Genomic DNA, 18,867 nt, shown 5'->3' with positions numbered 1-18,867 from the left:
TTTTTATAAACTCTATGATCTTACAGATAAGCAGTTATTTAGATAAATATTTCCATTGCATGAAAGGAGCATCCCACAAGTAATTCCTCACAGTGAGAAGTGTGCAATGTGAGCCTTTATTATAAATACGAAGACTACCATACAGAACCTGAAGATAAAACTCTGAAGCATGAGATAGAAAAGATCACAGATGGAAAGAAGGATCGCAGAGGAAAAGAATAGATGGAATATCACTAGTACAAGCACTTCAAAGTCTGGGAAATTTCTATTTAGAGTACAGACAGTACTGCTTTGAGTCACTCTCTTTCTCCACATTCCTTCACTTGTGAAAAATACCACTTTGTATCATGGAAATTTGAGGAGCACATGAATGGAGTTTCATAGTTAAACTACACATATTTTCACTTCTAAATGGCAACCTTGTTAAAAAGCATGACACAAAGAAACTGATATTTATCAACTTTAAAAATGCAACACTGAAGGTGGTGAGGTGGTCACCTCTGCCTTTGTTGTATAAAATCTGAATGTAAAATTAGATGCAAAATCTCATCTGACAGCACTCACAGGCAACAAATTAATAAATCATAGTAGAGAGACTACACACAATTAAGCCCATTTACCCTATTGAGGCCTAAAGGTGTAGAAAGGTGTGACAAGTTACAATTGCAGAATGTGGTAGATTGTCATACAGTATGTTGAAAAATAATATTTTTGGAAAAAATACTGCCATTTTACAGCTGTTATAGGGTGTACATGTATCAACTCTCTCTTAAAGTGTTGAACACCTCCCTACTTCTCAGTCTGTAGTTTCCTTTCTTTATTTCTCCAGCATTTTGTGAGATGCAGACAGATGTCAGTATGATCATTTACACATACTCACAAAAATTAAACTCCTGCACAAGTATTAGAGTCATTGGACAACATTTGTAGCTAGAAATTTAGACATTCTGATTTGTCCCTTACCATTCTGCTACTCTTCATGAAGAAAACATGTATATTCTAGCATTCTCCACATGCTATTATTTCATCCCTGTTCCATGGGCCACTGTAAAGAGCTCTACCTGAATAAAAGAAAACATGAAAATGCAGACATAGGGAAATTAATCTGGATTTTATTTATTTATTTTTTTATTTAGTAAAATTCAGTAGAAATTGTTCCAGTAAAAATTTGTCAAGTTTCCTTCATGTAAATTAGAGAGAGGGAATGGAAAGGAAGCAGAATTTGCACTATGTTTCATATGTATTTTTGTACTAGAATTGGTCATTTGTTATTATTAATGACCTATTATAACAAATTACCTGGTTGGCTAATAGATTAGACTTACTAAGGAAACTATCATTTCCATATGAAACCTTATAGACATGAAAGCCTCATACTGGGTAACTAGACCAATGTCATATAATCTCAAATAATGATTTAATTAAAATTCGCAGGATGCTGTTGAATTAAGATGAAAGAACAGCTATTCACTTTCAAGAACTGAAAACAGCAAATGGCAAAATGCAGTAATGAGGAACCATCACCAAGACGAGGTAATTGCCAGTCCAAGATTAACAATATCAAGCAGTACGCATGGAGGAAACATAATCTAGACCCAATTATGCTCTCATTTAAAATTTTTCATGAACGGACCTTCAGTGGACTATGATGATAACACTTTCACTTAAGTCTTATAATCAAATATTTGTTATAAAGACTGATGAAGTTGCTGTATTTCATAAGACCTATTCTTATGTATGAATCCTTGAAAATAACAACATAATGCTTAAAATACTTTTATAACCAGAACCAGAATAACTTCTTCATACTATTTTTTTGCAAGACTCCAATATAAGAGTACCAGCTCAGTAAGTGCTTGTTTGGGTGATCTCGGACACAGCACTGTTATATGCAGATGCTGCTATCTATCACAGACTGAGAGCTATGAGTTAGCATCATTCAGTTCTAATTCTGAATCCCAGAATTAGATTTGATTGCTGAGAATTTCTATATGGTTGTGATGGCTAAACTTTAGGACTGCTCTGACAAATATGCAGAAAAATGGTTCAAGATATGTCCTTCTTCAGCAAATACCTGTGAAAGGGACAGTGGAAAAGCAACTGCTTCTGAAGCCTTTGAGTCTAAAAAATACACATTTTATCTCCTAAATGAACCTTGAAATCAAAGAGATGTTCTGCAGCTACAAATGAACAGACCTGCTTCATAAATCTTGTCAGAACTCAGTTTCTTACTGACCATGGATATTAAGGTATATGGCCTTACCGTAAATATGCATCGAAAAGAAAATCTTTCTCCTGGTAAATTATGATTCCCCACTGGATGAAGACAGCAGTGAATGGATGACAATATAATAGCTATTGACAGTCCTTGCAAATAATATATTATAGCATTTTCTGAATGAGAAAGAAAAGTAATAGTTTACAGAAATATTGTCATTTACAGATATAAGTGATACTATATTGTAGAGTAGAAATAACCTAATAATGATCTAACAAGAGATTTTGCTCTGAAATGTTTACCTAAATATATGATCTTCAAATTATAAAACATTTCTCAAGAGATGAGCATTATTTTTATGACACCACCAGTATCCTGTTTGCTGAAAAAATCAAAAAGCTGTGTATTGGGTAGCTTTGGAAGCACAGGTCTGTGAAGATTAATATGGTAGACTTTCAGAACAATTTCCTCCATTTTGTAGTTTTTTGTCTTCAACTAATTGTTGCCTCTGACAACCCCATTTTCTATAAAACTAATCATCTGACAGGGTATTTCAAACAGATTTCATGCACTGCTGCAGTCCTGGTCAAACAAATTTTATTTTTATGATGAAACCATCTTTTCCTCTTCTGTTTCTTCTAATACAAACATTTCAGCTGATGAAAAAGTCGGTCAAAAATATTTGATGTTTATGTACATTAAGCACGTTACCACGTTTCTGTTTTTCACTAGCACTTAATCAGTAGAGAAAACATGCCTAATGTGTGCAGTTGATTTGCAAATGAATGAATAGAAAGCAAGCCTGGGTGTAAATTCCTCTTCGCTTATACAAATTAAAGTGTCTGTGTTCTGACAAATTACTTGTAGATGCACACACAAACATACGCATCCATATTATATATGTGTATCCCTTTTTTTTTTCTTAAGCCATGGTAGATTGTGATAAGGTTTCTGTGGGCATGCAGAAAACTAACTTTCAGAGAGACAGAAAGGGACATACCCAGGACTCTACCTACTTTCAACCTCTGTTCTTCTCATTATGATATATGTTCTTATTATGATATATGTTCTTATATCATTATGACATATGTTCTTCTCATTATACTCATCTTCTCCCTTTCCACTTCTCACACCTTGGCTTCTGCATTGCACGTTCTTCAGAACTAGGGCTTCTCTGTGGGATGACCCACAGAACACTTCCTCTATTTCAGCATAAATGTTTTTAACCTAGCAGCCCTTACTGGGCTCAGTGTCAGAGGAATTTCTGCCCGTCTCTGTGTTCGTTTGCAAGATCCATTCTCTCGGATCCAGCTGCCATCTGCTGAAGTCCTTGGTTGTTTCTAATGCAAGTTTATGTAAGCCATTTGGAGAAATCAGCTTAATTTCTGAAAACTCAAACTGCCTGTCTCACTGAATTTGGAAATGTTATAAGCAGAGCTGTATAACTGGAAGCCTTTTTACTTTTCCTCATGAAAAACAGAAAGGAAGAAAGCTTTTGCTTAGTTCTAAAAAAGAACAGTTGTGACTCCCCAAGTGAAAGTTTCTCATAAGGGTAACGGGGAAAAACAGGTGTAGAATATAAAAACAGATTTAGAGTAATTACCATTAAGAAGGTGCTCACAATGAAATAGCTTATTTCATTGGTGCCCACAATGAAATAACTTATGCTTTTTTATTTTTTTTATTATTATTTTTACATGATCTTAAGATTCTGTTATTTGAAACCTGCCAATTAGTTTTCGTAAGGGAAATAGGAGATATATTAAAATATGTGATATAATGACAATACTATTTTCCTGGAAACAGTGTAATTCTTGAAATGAAAATCTGTGTAGCTAAGATGTGCGTTGCACATAATTTTGGATCACCTAGCTCCTGAATTCACTGCATTTTGAAACTAAAACACAGAATGCAGAGGAAATATAATGTGTCTTTCCAGGAGAATTTAATGTGTGCTCAGATCAGTTTCATGCTAAGTAAAACATATTCTGTAAATCTGAAACAGGATAGCCTTCATTACACTTTCTCCTACTGCTAAAGAGAGAAAAAGCTGTAGTTGCTGTGTGGGCAGACGTCTACAAAGCACGGCTTTATTGCTATTCAGGGCGCTTCCAATGAGAGGAAGTCAACCAGTCTCACAAATAAAACGTACTCCAGAGTGCCTGAATACAGCTGCTGCAATATCAGCATAGAAAGAAAACAGAAAAAAAAAATCTAATAGTTGAACAGAGGCCTTCCACTCTTCACTGTTTCCTCTCCTGGTACAAAAACAATGACAACTTGCAGCTGGGCTTCAGTTTCACAAGATGGGAAATCATTTAATTTTTCTGGTTTGCTATTGCGTCGTCTAGAGGGACTTCAAACAAGAAGCAGTTTTCAGTATAAATCTATGCTAAGTGCACGTTTATAGGGCACATACCTGCTTACACAGCCTTCTCTTTTTCCCCAGTGGGAACTACATGTCTCTTTCATACATGGCAGTGTGCTAACCACTCTCTAATCTTTTCTTTCAGTCTGACCAGATTAAACAGCTAGTGCAACGTAAATAAGAAGGAATTCTATCACTGTGCTTATGATACGTGTTAATGAAGTGCACATGACTTTGTTCTGCTACTGACTTTAGCTAGAGTTGGCAGCTTGTAGCATTCCCTCCCCCAAAGTCTACATGTTCAAAGTGAAGGTGAACAACAAAAGGAAGCCTGTAAAGTTTTTTTTTTTTTTTTTTAAAGGAAGATGTAATACCCTTGCAGGGAGTTGCATCATCACCATGAAACACTGAAGCAGGTCCAGAAAGCATGGAAGTGAGGAACATTTTTAAAGATGAGCCTGACAGACAGTATCACAATTTGTGCTGGAAAATGACTCTTCTTGGTGAAAACATCTGACCAGCAGGTCTGTATTGACCTATGCTATGGGGTGAGCAAATACACACGTAGGAGGAGAGAGGCTTTCAGTAGTAGCTCCTTTTTTTTAGTGTGCAGCCTACTTCATTGTTTAGCACTAGAGTTTACCCCAAATTCAGAGACGGAGAATTCAAGTTTGATATTAATAAAAGACTGTTTAAACTGGCTATGAAAAAGATTGTGAAAATAAGAAGAAAGAAGTCTGAATCCATTAAAACACACAATATTCAATAATCACTGAAAATAGAGTTCTGACCTTGTCTTTGTGAACAAAAATAAATGGAATAGCATTTTCCTCAATTTCTTGCCTAATATTTCTACTATTTTTTCCACACATCTGTCTTTGGGAGACCTTCTTCACAGTCACAATGCAACAGGACTCAACTTTGAAAATCCATTGCCTCCAACCATTCAAATGATACAGGACTAGCCTGCAAATTTCCAAGGGGCTTGAACAGCTTGTTTGCTATCCTGCCTCCACAGCCAATGCTGAAAATTTCACCTCAGATCAACTCTGGCTTTGACTAAGCCAAGCTTTCCCTTTCTTGAACAAAACAAATGTGAGGTACAATAGGACAATGTTACTGGATGTTCATTTTAACCTGCATAGCAGATCTAAATTCCGAATGCTAACAACCCATCTGGAGTTTTAGACACAAATTGCAAAACAGGGGTTTGCTTGTTTGTTTTTATGTAGAGAAAGCAACTTTCTGCACAATACTAGTATAAGAAATAGCTCAAAATATTTTGGAGGTGGGAGCTACTACCATTCTTATGTGACCACTAACTAATTCGTGTAACTATCATTGGCACAAATACATAAATGAGTATTTTTGAAAGTAGGTGCCTAAAATGACCTGTTAAATCCATACTGAAAACCTGAACACATGACCTGATTTTCAACAGCAGTGAACTTCAGCAACAACCAGTGATACTAGTGAGGATTATTGAATACTTAGAGACTGAAGGAAGATTTGGGACTCGGATGCATTTTGACAGGGACATACCTTACAGTTATCTGTGTAAATTCCTTTCTTGTTTGATATGATCTGGATATAAAAGATGGAAAAGAAACACGTGTGGAATGAATCAATTCAGAAAGGATGAAAGTAATTTGTCAGGTCAGGATACGAATGAAATACAGGACAAATAATGGCAGAAAGAAGGTAATTTCATTTGTAGCAAATGAGTTCAGAGGTGGGGAACAGTTAACTAAAAGCATGGTGAAGTGCCAGAATGAGCTCCTACAGCCTTGGACATGTTCTGTCTGCAGCAGTGCACAGGTGCAATTGAAGATCTCTCTTGATGTTGCTTCTTGATGCACCCTCAAACTCAGCCATCTGCACTGCAGATGGAGTGGATGCCATAAAAGCCACACGTGTGATCTTTTGGGTATCCCAGAATATCCTGATGAGGAATAATCAGGAGGCATGATGATGCTTAGTGTTGAGTTAAGGAATGCAGCCATGGTGCCAGACCACCACTGATGTTACTTACTTATGGAGGCAACATTAAGTGGCCCAAATAGCTGGCAAAGCTCCTCTCTTCTTCATAAGATCAAATATTATATATTGAGAAGGAATCTTTTTGTTAAATTTCTTATGCAAGCCTAGAATAGTGGTTTAGTAACTGCAGCTGAGAGAGCTGTTTCTCACACTAAGCATTTTCTTTCTGCCATTTTTTCCTGAGTAGAACTGATTTCTGAAGGTTTGTTTTCTTAAATCTGGAAATCAAAATTTGGTGAAGACTAAACTTTGGAAGAAAAATATTGTGTACAAATATGCTATCTCTGCTCTAGTTCTACATGTACATAAAATAAGGATGTTGGTTTGTGTCTGGAAATGAAACTTCAAACACAAGGACTGCCACTAAGTAGAGGGCTGACAACAGTGTTGAAGAGGCAGAACTAGCTACTTAAATATTGCACAAGTGACTGACTATGTGCTATCTTTGGTGAGTACAATGGAACACGCAGTGTTCAATGTTTTAGAAGAATTCCCATTTTCCAAAATGAAAAAGTGCCATGTTTTCTCCATTGTTGTACAGCTTACACAGCTGTAGAAAGACTGAAATCTGATGCATCACCAAGACAGATGATGTAAACTGGAAACTTGACATTTCAAGGGAAAATAGTACTTAAAATGGAAAACAGAAACAAATGGTAGTTACTTGTCTGCGCAAAGCTGAATTTCCAAGAAGAAACAAAACAAACGGGAACCAAACAGATCAAGATGTATTTGTGAACACTTTATTAACTTAATAGCAGCACCTCCAGCAGGGAACAGGCAAATCAATGAGTCAGTGAGCTTAGAATTACGATGAATATACTAATACCTTGTGAAATATTTTTATAATTCAATAAAAAACAGTCAAAACTTAAAGTTTAAACCCCAAGTGTTCAGTAAACTCTTTATAAAACAGTAAAACTTGTGTAGGCTAATATTTATAGCTAAAGGTTGTAGTTACATAGTGATAGATGTAAATTATTGGAAAAATGAATCACAGCTGAACAGCTGCCAATGGCTAAAACCATCCCTGTAAAAATACCAGTGTGAGAATATTTTAGTAGACTAGTCTTATCCACGGTTCTGCTTTAGGCCAAGGAAATCTTTTTCTGAAAACAGCCTTCTTTGATTCTTCTTTATTAAGCTAATGCTACATAAGTGACCAATATTACTTTGTGTAATATTTCCTTCACATGATATAAATATTGCTTAATCTTTCATTAAATGTCAGTTTTGATAAAAGAGTGACTTTAGGCCATGGCTATATTTCTCTTCCACAATTTTCTATCAAGCTCATTGAAAACCTGAAAAAATATAAAAGTCCTCAGAAGCTAACAAAATAAAAAAAGTGTTTCAAGGTATATTTATATATAATATTCATATTAATAAATGCAAAAAATAAGCAGCAACTAAAATAACCTTAAAATAGTCATTTTAAGGTAAGCAAGCAAAAAAAAAAAGAATTCTATTCAGTACATTTGGAAATAAACATGATTTACTGTACTGTTTTGAACATTGTCTAAAGCTAAGTTTTGTCAAAGTATTATTGCAAATTAGCGTGTACTGGAGCCACCAGCCTGTCCAGAATAGCAGGAGACAGTTGTTTTTTTGTTGTTGTTAGTAATGTAGCTTGTGCATAATTTTTGCATCAAATGTCAGCATCTCACAGCATGAGAAAATGATGTATTCTGGAAGGACACATAATCGAATGAAGAATACTAAAGTGTTCTACTGTACAAAGACTATTAAGGGAAAATGTGATTTTGCTGACAGTAGTGACCCATTAATCCAAGTTAAATCAGGTACATATTTGATACAAGACCCTTAGACTGAATGCCTCTTTACATTAAAAATTTTAGTTTTACAGTTAACATGCACCTCACCACCATTACCAAAGTCTCATGCAATTAAAATTATCTGAGAGTTTAAATTTACCAAAATTAAGGTAGGAATATAGTATGAAGCAGAGAGTTCTGAAGCCAGTTATATATTTATTGAGAGTATAACGCACTAAAACAGACACAAATCCTTAGAGGGAAAGTTAGAGTTGACATTGTGAGATTATCCTGTGCCCCCGATTCTCCCTGTAAACATCTGCAGAGCTATCTCATTATCCTGCTTCAAGTTGCCTTAATACCATCAATTGCAATAATGCATATATATGAAAAACAAACAAACAAAAATACAAAACAACAAAAGCTAAACCAGACCACAAAACACTCACTTCTGCCCCAAATAAACACACCAGCCCACAACACGACCATGGTTAAGCTCTTGGTGTTCTAAGACAAGCTGACTGACAGTATTTGTGACCCATAGTATTCATCTCTTTATACTCCTTCCCATCTGCCTGTGTCCATCTGCTGTCTTGTCTAATATTGAAAGTCTTTGTAGTAGTAACCAATTTTTACTTTCATGTTGGAAAAAGCATTTAGAACAAAAAGGCCTTGGGTGTTCATCTTGATGTTAAGAAATGTTATTACAGCTAGTACACTTTTAAAGAGCTTTTTTTCTTTCTCTTTTGACTACATCAATTTCTCTTGCAGTGGGATTGTAGTTCATGAAGACCTTTGAAGAATTCTGTTCTACCTACGTGTTTAATGAAAATGTCTACCTCCTGCTGGCTTGGCACAAACTAAGGGCTCCAATACAATTTAATTTGCAGCCAGATGGGAAAAAATATCTGCTTTAACAATAAGCAAACGTATTTAGTTCATGGCATTTAGTTGGTTACTGTTTTTTTCCAGTGAAAAGGGAGAAAAATTATTTAAATAATTGTTTGCAAATTTTATGCATTACTTTAAAACCTATCAATAAATGTAACCAGTAATAGCTGTCTGCAAATAGTTTCTGCAATTATTTTGTTGAAACTAAACTGCAAAAATTAGAGGGTGTCTTTCAGGATCAGGCTTCTTTTCCTGCTCTTGGAGCTAAACAACAAACAAGCTGAGCAGCACCTCTCCAGCCTCACTGGATATCTTATGCTTTGTTCTGCTTGTGCTGAATGCAGTGCATGGTACCAAAGGCATTCCACTTTTTCACTGCAAAGACTCTTTTTGGGTGGGGGAAAAAGTGCTTTGAATAGGTGTTCCCTGCAAAGAACAGCTTGCTGAATGTCTTCTTGGGCTCAGATTCACTGAAGCTGTCTATTCAGAGCAGTGTGCGACTGTGGTCCTAAACTCTAAATCTGGACCTATGTAATCAGCCACTTTCTCTTAAGCTAATGAGCAGATTTCCATTGATTTTAACAGGAACTTAATCAGACCTTAAGCTCTTCAGGGAGAGGAATTGATTTTTCTGTCATGTGTGGCATCCAGCCTGCTGTCAGAGATTTAATTCAGGATGATAACAGTAGTTACAAAAGAGCTGGAAACCATTTTATTCAGTAGAGAAAAGAGAATTCTAATGATAACTTCTGTCATAAGGCTGATGTTTAAGTGAAATATTAGGTTAGGATAAAACAGATCAAGCATCAACTAATACTTATGGATACTTTACATGTCTATCACTCAGCACTGTCTATTAATGATGTCTGTTTCTCCAAAAACAGAATAATACTTGCCAGTTTCACAACGTACTAAATTTGGAAGAAAATTATTTTGTGTTATCAATTTCTCTCTCTCTCTCCCCTCCCCCTCTCTATCCATGTCTTAAATTTTAGATCACAAAGTAAATAAGTATTTCTACTTTACCCAGTAGTATAGAAAATTAGTGACACAGTGCACCATTATTTCTTGCTTATACTTGGACAAACCCCCATTTAGTATTAGAACTTGCAAGTTCTTAATGTGGTAGGGAGTACTTTTTTCACAAACACTCCTATTAAAAACAATTACATTTGTTGAAAATTATTGACTGTACAAGGTGTGAAGATGGATGAATTTGTCTTTGTACAAGAATCTGTTTTATCAAGAGTCTTTCACAAGTGCATGAACTGCTCAAGAGAGGAGGTGAACTAATAGGTCTATAAAAGGGGCACTGACTGTCTGCGTGATTAGAAAACTATCTAATATAGCACTGCCACCTGCCTTTTTTCCACAGAAACTGTTACAGTCATTCCATTTAATGGCTTTCTGTGAGTTGAGTCCTCAGCTTCTATGGTCCAATTCAATGTCTAGCTTCTGCCGAGTCTGAAAATTAGCTTTTCGGTTATAATGGCAGGCTTCAGATTGAACTACTGAAAGGAGATAAAAATAGTATACGTTACACTTTTCTGGGGAAAGTGATAAAAGGTTTTCTTTTCATTTGATATATTCTGGGATCTTGTTACTTAAGAAAAATCGTAATTTACCTTTTGCTCTTCTAAAATTAGTCTAATTTGGGAAAAACTCCAGCTACTTTCCTTCATTTTTTCCTACCTTTAAAAGAAAAGAAAAAGGTTGTTATTGGGAATGCAGCTGATTTGGGAAAGGAAGGAGAAAGAAGTAATGCTTTGCTTTAGAAAATAACTATTTTTAGAATTATTTCAAGCCTTCAGAAGAATAACTTTTTTTTCTTTTCTTTTCTTTTTTCAAAGTAGTTTTTCAATTTTTTTTTGTTGCAGAAACTGAGAACATTTTCTAAGCCAGGGTGCTTCTGACGATTCATCTACAACGAAAGCAATCACTCAAATACCAGGCATACAGATGTTTTATCGCTAACACTACCTCAGTAAACTTCTGCTCCAAAAAAAAAAGACATTTAGAAAGGTAGCAGTACCTGTATAATCATGATGCCCCACACAGAGTTCATGCAAAACTATTAGCACCTGACATGCCCATTAGCTCTTTTGACGCCTAAGATCAGTTTTATTGATTGTGAAACTGTTTACCCTCCTCCAGATCTATGAAATTGTCAAATTTGATCTCTTTACAGAATAAGATGAAAAGTTAGCAGTAGAATTGTGTAAATATTGCCAATGCTTTCTGAGAGCAATCAATTTAAATAAAAAAAAATAAATTATTTTTTCCCCTATTCCTCTTCGTTTTTATGAGTTCCCAATAGTAAAAAAGAAGTCACTGGTTGAGACTTCCTGTCATAATTGTTCAGGACAGGTACCTCAAGTAGTCAAGAACGCTGAAACGAAATGGTCATATAGTTACTCTTTTCTGAGGTAGCACATATAGTAGATGAGAGACCTCTCTGAGCCTTGTCAGTTCCCTGGCACAGAGGCAGTTCACCAACCGAGCCATTGATCAAACCTCTCTCTTCATTAGTGGGAAGGCTCATGTGTATACATCAGATTCCCCAGAAGTAACTAGAGAAAATTAGATTTTCATTCAGCCACTAACACCATCAGGAGCTTAATTCTTCTAGGTATTATATTTCAGGTAGATGACTTACGTTGCACCCCCAAAAAACAATGATTGTCTAGAAGACATTATCATCAAAGTCTGTGGTGTTGATTATTCTTTCAGCTCTGTTTCACAAATATCATTTTTCTACTTTATGCAGTTTTTCAACAATACCGGTTTCACCTCAGACAAAACATGCCATTTCCACACCTGAAATACAAGGCTGAATAACATCTGTCCAATGTGTTTTTGATGGTACTCATTCTGTCTAGTGTTCAAAATGCAATGTTTTACAAAGATCTGGAATTTTCAATATTTTTATTTAACTTGATCAGAACTCACTGTATTATTACAATTTTTATAAGCACAACTTAGTCTTACACCTCTCTTAATACGGTCATATTCCTGTTTTTTTGTTTGCTTTTTCATTTTAAATGACATAGCTTTGTTATCCTAAGACCATTAGTATGTACAATTGTATACTTTGGAGTAGGAGGTTGGAGGGCAATCATCAAATTCATTGTCTCTCCAGGCAGGACTCCACCAATAATGAGATGAAGACATGCACCTAAGTATAAGTATCTTGATTGTGGTCTTAGTGTACAGATTGATATTGAATATAAACCACAGTGAAAGCTACATTCCACACCAGAACATGGCAAACAGTCCTTAAAGAGAGGAGGAAAGAATTTTACTCACTGAAGGAAAGTATTGTCTGCTAGCTAGATATATATAGGCAGCAACCCCTTGGCTAACAAAGCGATATATACATACTGAAAGAGGGGAACAATTCCATTTTTCATTAAGAAGAATGGCCTGATTATCTCCTGCATAAGACTGGATTAACATGAGTTTTAGAGCAAAAGAATAGATCTGTCTGGATGTCCTTGAAGGGTTGAAGGAGAGGAGAACTAACACTCCATCAAAGAGTGGGAAGGGGAGCAGGCTGAGATGTGAGCATACCTGAAGGTGAAGATATTTCACTGGTGGAAAATTACAGAAGCTGTAATCAGCAAGGTTTCAGGTGGAGGCTACTGAGCAGAAGCAACCTGAGACATGAGGCAAAACCCCAAGCCCCAAATGATACTTTCTCAAAGCAAACATAGTAGTGTGTGAATAAGGGAGAAAGACTTTTCCTACATAACCTTATTTTAGGTACAGTAGACAAGGTTTTATTTCATTTCTGCATGTATATCTTTTTATAAGGATGTGTAACTGTTCTGCTTGTGGAAGATTTAAATAGAGAAGAGAAGACTAAGGGGAGACCACATGATGGTCCACAGCTTCCTCACGAGGAGAGCGGGGAGGGAAGCACTGATCTCTGGTTTCTGGTTAGCAATGATAAGACCCAAGGGAACAGCATGCAGCCGTGACAGGGGAGGGTCAGGCTGAATACTGGGAAAACGTTCTTCGCCAAGAGGGTGGTTGAATACTGGAACAGACTCCCTAGGGATGCGGTCATGGCACTGAGCCTTCCAGAGTTCAAGAAGGCTGGCTTTCAGCCATGCAAGTTAGATGGAGGACTAGCACCGTGGACATCAAGAAATGGTTAAATTTGAAGCTTGCAGGGAAAATATCACAGTATCATAACTGGTTTTCACTGCATTAAATGCTGAATGAATGCTTTAAAAAATAGAATAAAACCACGTGATACACAAGCTGCTCCATAACTTTAGAGTGAAAACTATGTAGGAGATAAGGCATAAACATTCAATGAACCAGTCAGTTTACAACATCATCATCCAATGCAGCAGGCCATTTCCAAAATCTTTATAACTTGTTGCCTTCCCCCGGGATCTTCTTTTTGAGCTGTGGAACAATATCCCAAAGGCTGGAGATTTTCTAAAGGACAAGGAGAGAGTATTGTGTTTCATTCAAAAGTAAAATGGGAGAATTCCTGTATTTAGCTGTCATTTAGACTTCATATTTGTTTGTATCACAAGAGCCCATGCTCTGGAACTGCACTTCTGTCCTTTTACTTTGCCTTTACCTTTCTGTATTTTTCTCGAAACATAGGCTTTAGTGTAAGACTTTGCTGCTCAGAAGGAAAAAGAAAAGGTTTTTTCCCTTAATGGTTCTATGTTCTGCAATCATTTGTAAAAACAAAGTAATCATTAAGTTAACGTTTTGTCTCCAAGTATATATTAGTTATTGTATTTTTAAATTATTGTTATGACAACATTGCAAGAGCCTGCCAAGATTATATTTGCCTGTCATAAATGCTGAGTCAAAAGACACAGTAATGGTCATTGTGCTGGGGAATAAATGGCCTGGGTGAACAAGACAAATTGAGAGACAACTGCATACAAGATGAAATGACTTGCTTAAACCCACAAACTTTATCTGTGACTAGCTGAAGAAAACACACATCTTATTGAAACTAAACTGTCAGATCTAGCAGTATATCAAGTTTTGAAAATTTGAAAAAGTCTGGGCATGTGTTTGAAATCCACTGTTAATCTCACCCAAATTTTACAAATCAAAGTCCTACACAACAGTTATTTGGGGGAAAAACAAAAACAATGTCACAACCCATGCTCATTTGTTTTATTAAACTGCTTCTCCTTTTCTCACTAGATCCCTTGAACTTGGTGATTTCTGTCCCCAGATCTTGAAAACCTGTAACATTCTGCACAGGAATGAATTTACAGACAGACTCATCTGTGAATCAGAAGATGACTCCCTGTAAGAAAATTGTCCCTGAGGCACTTGGTCAATGGTGAAGAGAAAGCATCATGCATTACATAACTGGTAAGTGTTGGCTGAGGCCTCAAATCAGGAGGAAGACACCATGGCACACTGTGGCTAAAGGGTAATGAGAAACTTGTGCAAATCTGTGTGGGCAGGGAACGTGAGTCACTCTTCATAAATACAGAAAAATTAAACGACTTTTGCTAGATTTCCCATATGTCATCTGAAGTGATGTAGTTTGAAGCTTCCAGTTCTGAGGTAGAAAACCCTACACAGTGTTTAGCATACAATGCACATGGTTGAGTACTGTATATGAACTAAGAAGATAATGAAATCAATCAAGATTTTTTTAAATAAGAGTTTCTAAACTTAATTTTGAGATCTATGCAATGGGGACGGTACATTTCACAAAAAAAAGCAGTCAAAAATGAGCATGTCTTAGTATGTACCTTGTACATTTATGAAGATGAAGTCCAAGCCATAGAGCTGACATCAGTAATAGAATAGCTTGATTCCAGTTTATGAACTGGAAAATACAGTATTTTGCATTCCTGCATGCTTATTATGTGAAGAACTCTAGTCTCCTAGTTGAGAACAGTTACTGAAAAATGTTACAGAATTTCTTTCTTAAACTTCCAATGCCATTTATAGAAGAGTAAGGGGGGGAAGGTAAAAAATAAATGACAAGTTGTTATAGGCTTTGTTTAGTTTTAAATAAAATACATTTATTTTTACCCCACGTAAATTGTATACTCTCTACTGTCTAGCACCCAATATCTTGTTCTAGCCTTCAGAACAGATCAACAGGAAAAAAAAATGTATTGTAGGCAAACAATAATTAGGTGAATATGCATAATCCTTTTTTTTTTTTTCTCTTCTCTCTTGTGGTCCACATGCTATTACTACATCCAGTGATATACAATTATGGCAGGCTGACAAAGCTTCTGGACAAGATTTGGGAACAAATTGGCACTCTGACACTTCCACTCTAGGAATCTTTCCCAATATATCATTTTGAAGCATGTGGTGACTGCACTAAGAATCAGAATCTGCTCTCGTGACTTATGAGTTCCTCTTAGTTGTGTGGTAATAAGTTCGGTCTTCTCCACTCTCAGGAGACTAGCTAAGAGTGAAATATTGGAAATCCAAAAAGTCGTCTTATTTATCTAACTAAAATCAGTATAAAATATGAACATTATGGAGAGCGGAAGAGAAGAAGAATGTTCACCCTCTCTCAATCATCTACACTTTTCTGCAGTTGCCTGTAACATAGTGCCCCTTGTATACAAGCAAGCACCACAAATCTTAAAGAAGACTACGCTATGACAATAAAAATGCCCCTTACTGGCCAAACCTATTCTTTTTCTGAAAATTCACTCATGATTTATTGTATTGCTTTCACCTTAGCAGGCTCTTCTGCAACATGGAAAGATATAATACCATTCCACTACATGCCCCACGTCCTGCCTTCATGTCAGTGCTCTGCAACAGTTGTGTGGAAGCGTGTTTGGCCATTTCCTCACTGGAGTTATCTGTAGCTGAATGTCTGCAGCAATGTAAATAGTTTCCTGGTCATGTTTACACACACCGTGTTTTCTTCTTGGTGGGAAAGAAGTTTAAATTATCCATTTGTTTTAAATGGCAATGTCATGGCACAGTGTCATGAGGCCTGGTGTCAATCCTGCCTGGCCTCCATGACCTAGGACCCCACTTCAGCCCTGTGGCCATCACTCCCTGCCCCAACAAGGCTGCAGCAGGGCCAGACTTCAGCTCCCCACAGCCTGCCCTGCCTGGCCATGGGCCCCACCGAGCCAGGCCCTCTTGCTGACAAGTCTGTCCTCAGCTCATCTCCATCCCCAGGGAAGTGCCTGGGGTTGGGGCTGCTGTGGTGGCCCAGCTCCAGCAGTGGGATGGGCCCTCGCTGCTAGGCCTGGCCCTGATGAACCCCCCTGGGGAGCCCCCACACCTGTGGTCCCTGCAGTGCCCTGAAAACCAGAAGGAAGGAAATACTGAGGAAGTGTCAGGAGAACTTCAGCTGCTCTTGCTGAACAGAAAGATGGGGATGTATTTTCTGAGACTCTAGGCTCAACTTTGATACAGAACATAGGTGAGTTTGAAACTCTCAGCTGAAGTGTATCCACAACAATTTAGACCCCAGGTTTATTCCTGTCCACTTTCTAGACCTCGCTTGCAATCCACTGAAATGTGGAAGTGGAAAGATGGAGAGAAAACACTAACTGCAATGGACAGCAGGTAAACAAAAGGATCCCAAGTGATGCACTATAGCACAAAATGTTCTGCCCTTCCTGCTTCTAACAAGAAAAGCAAAATCCCTTCTGAACGCATAGAATTAAATGATGCTAAGGTGAATATTATTGAGGCACATCAGCCGTCCTTTCCTTAGATAAAATATTACTCAGCAGAGGACATTTAATTCTTCCTCTAATGTTTTTTCAGTTAGCCAAGCACACTCCTGGTTTTCATTAATTATATGCTTCCCAAAATACTTGCTGGTAGTCTCAGTCACTCAGAGATGAGCAATATGAGAGCAGAATATTAATAACTGTCATAAGCAGCTCTTGCCAAAGTACATTTAAATTAATGGATGTAAGAATTTATTTCATTTCTAATGAGAATCACTAAATATGAGATTGAATTTTAGCAACATCTGGAGAGTGGCAACAAACTGTCAATAGTTTCAGAACCTACTTAGCAGTCTGAGCAGCAGTTACTCTCCAAGTTGAAGAAAAAAATTGTATAGGGAAAAAAAGTCTTAAAAATAGTTAAACAAGTATTTTACAAACAATTTAAAACTACAGGTAAAACTGACAAAGAATTCTTGTCTTGGGATTACCAATTAAAATACATTTAAAGAGAACTAAATAAATTTCAGAGAATGAACCAAGGGAACATATGAAAAGATACTTTTGCCTGAAAAAGCTTATAATCTAAAGAGGTAATAGAAAGGCAAGAAATGAAGTATACAAGCAAGCTATCAAAAACAAGTGAAAGGCAATTGTATTTACCATATTCTGTGGACTCCAATTATTGATTATCCAACCAAAGAGTTAAATCTCATACATGAAAATAGTGTTTAACAACACTGAAGACATGAAAATAGAAAGCTTGGGGAAGAGGAAGCAAAGTCAGAGGTACTCTACAAAAGCTGAATGAAAGAATGACTCAATACAGCAAAGTTTCTAGCTAGCTTCTAATACTGGGTCTTGTTCCTTTAGCTGGCAGCTCAAATTTGAACCCTTGAAATGACAGAATGTACAATAAATATCAGAAAATAAACTTAACACCTAGGCATATTCTATGTCAGACACCAGCACCTTTAATTTATTATATTTTCCTGTTACCCACCTCCAGATATTTCAGTGAAAGATGCCAACAGTTTCACAACAGTGCAAATCTTTACAAGTAAGTGGGGTAGTCCTTATTCATGAAGGTCTTGTTGCAACCCTGATAAGTATCTGACATTGTAGTTCAGGCACATCAGACTCTAAGTACAGTAGTTTTTGACAGCCATATAACTCCTTGTGTCCTTGCTGCCTGTATAAATAATCTTTTAATGAATCCCAAACCCTGAACCTAATTTTCAATACACACATTTTGTGTGAGAAAGTGTCACCTTTCAAGAAGTATGCGTCTTCATGAATATGACTTCTTAATGTTTTAAAAATTAGTAATAAAAACCTAAACCTGAGCCAAAGTAAACAAAAAGACACAACAAAAACATTTTGTCCAGCAATGGAACCAAGAGCTGCAAAATTTCCTCACCTGTTTACTCACCAAGATTTAGGGTGCCACAGAATAAAGATAATTAGCCTTTCCTAAACAAAAGCAGTCACCATAAATGGAATACTTCAGTCTTTCAGTATTGTGGCTACCCTACTACAAGAATATGGAAAATAACTCTGCCTGGCTCTCACCTTCATTTTTACACTGATGCGACTATAATTTTGTTAGTGATATACAGAGATGAACAGATATTTATCCTCAGAAAAGATAACATCAGCTATTAACATTGAACTTAATGGAAATTAGATCTATTCTAATCTGTGAGTATGAACAGTCTTCCAATGGAAGAAATTCTGCCTACATCTAGAAGAACAGTTGTATAAGATATTACAGCTATAATACAGCCCGAAATCAGATCCAAAGATTCTGGTTGTCATTTTCTAATACATTAATTAATACATTGATCTTTCATTCTGAACCTCTAACAAGACCCAGCTTCCTCCACCCACACAGAGGGAGTATGTTTAATATGA

Source organism: Anser brachyrhynchus (assembly GCF_964034855.1).
Source record: "Anser brachyrhynchus genome assembly, chromosome: 2".
NCBI classification, from domain to species: Eukaryota; Metazoa; Chordata; class Aves; order Anseriformes; family Anatidae; genus Anser; species Anser brachyrhynchus.
The sequence above is the reverse complement of the archived record's forward strand: the minus strand, read 5'-3'. Positions refer to the sequence as shown.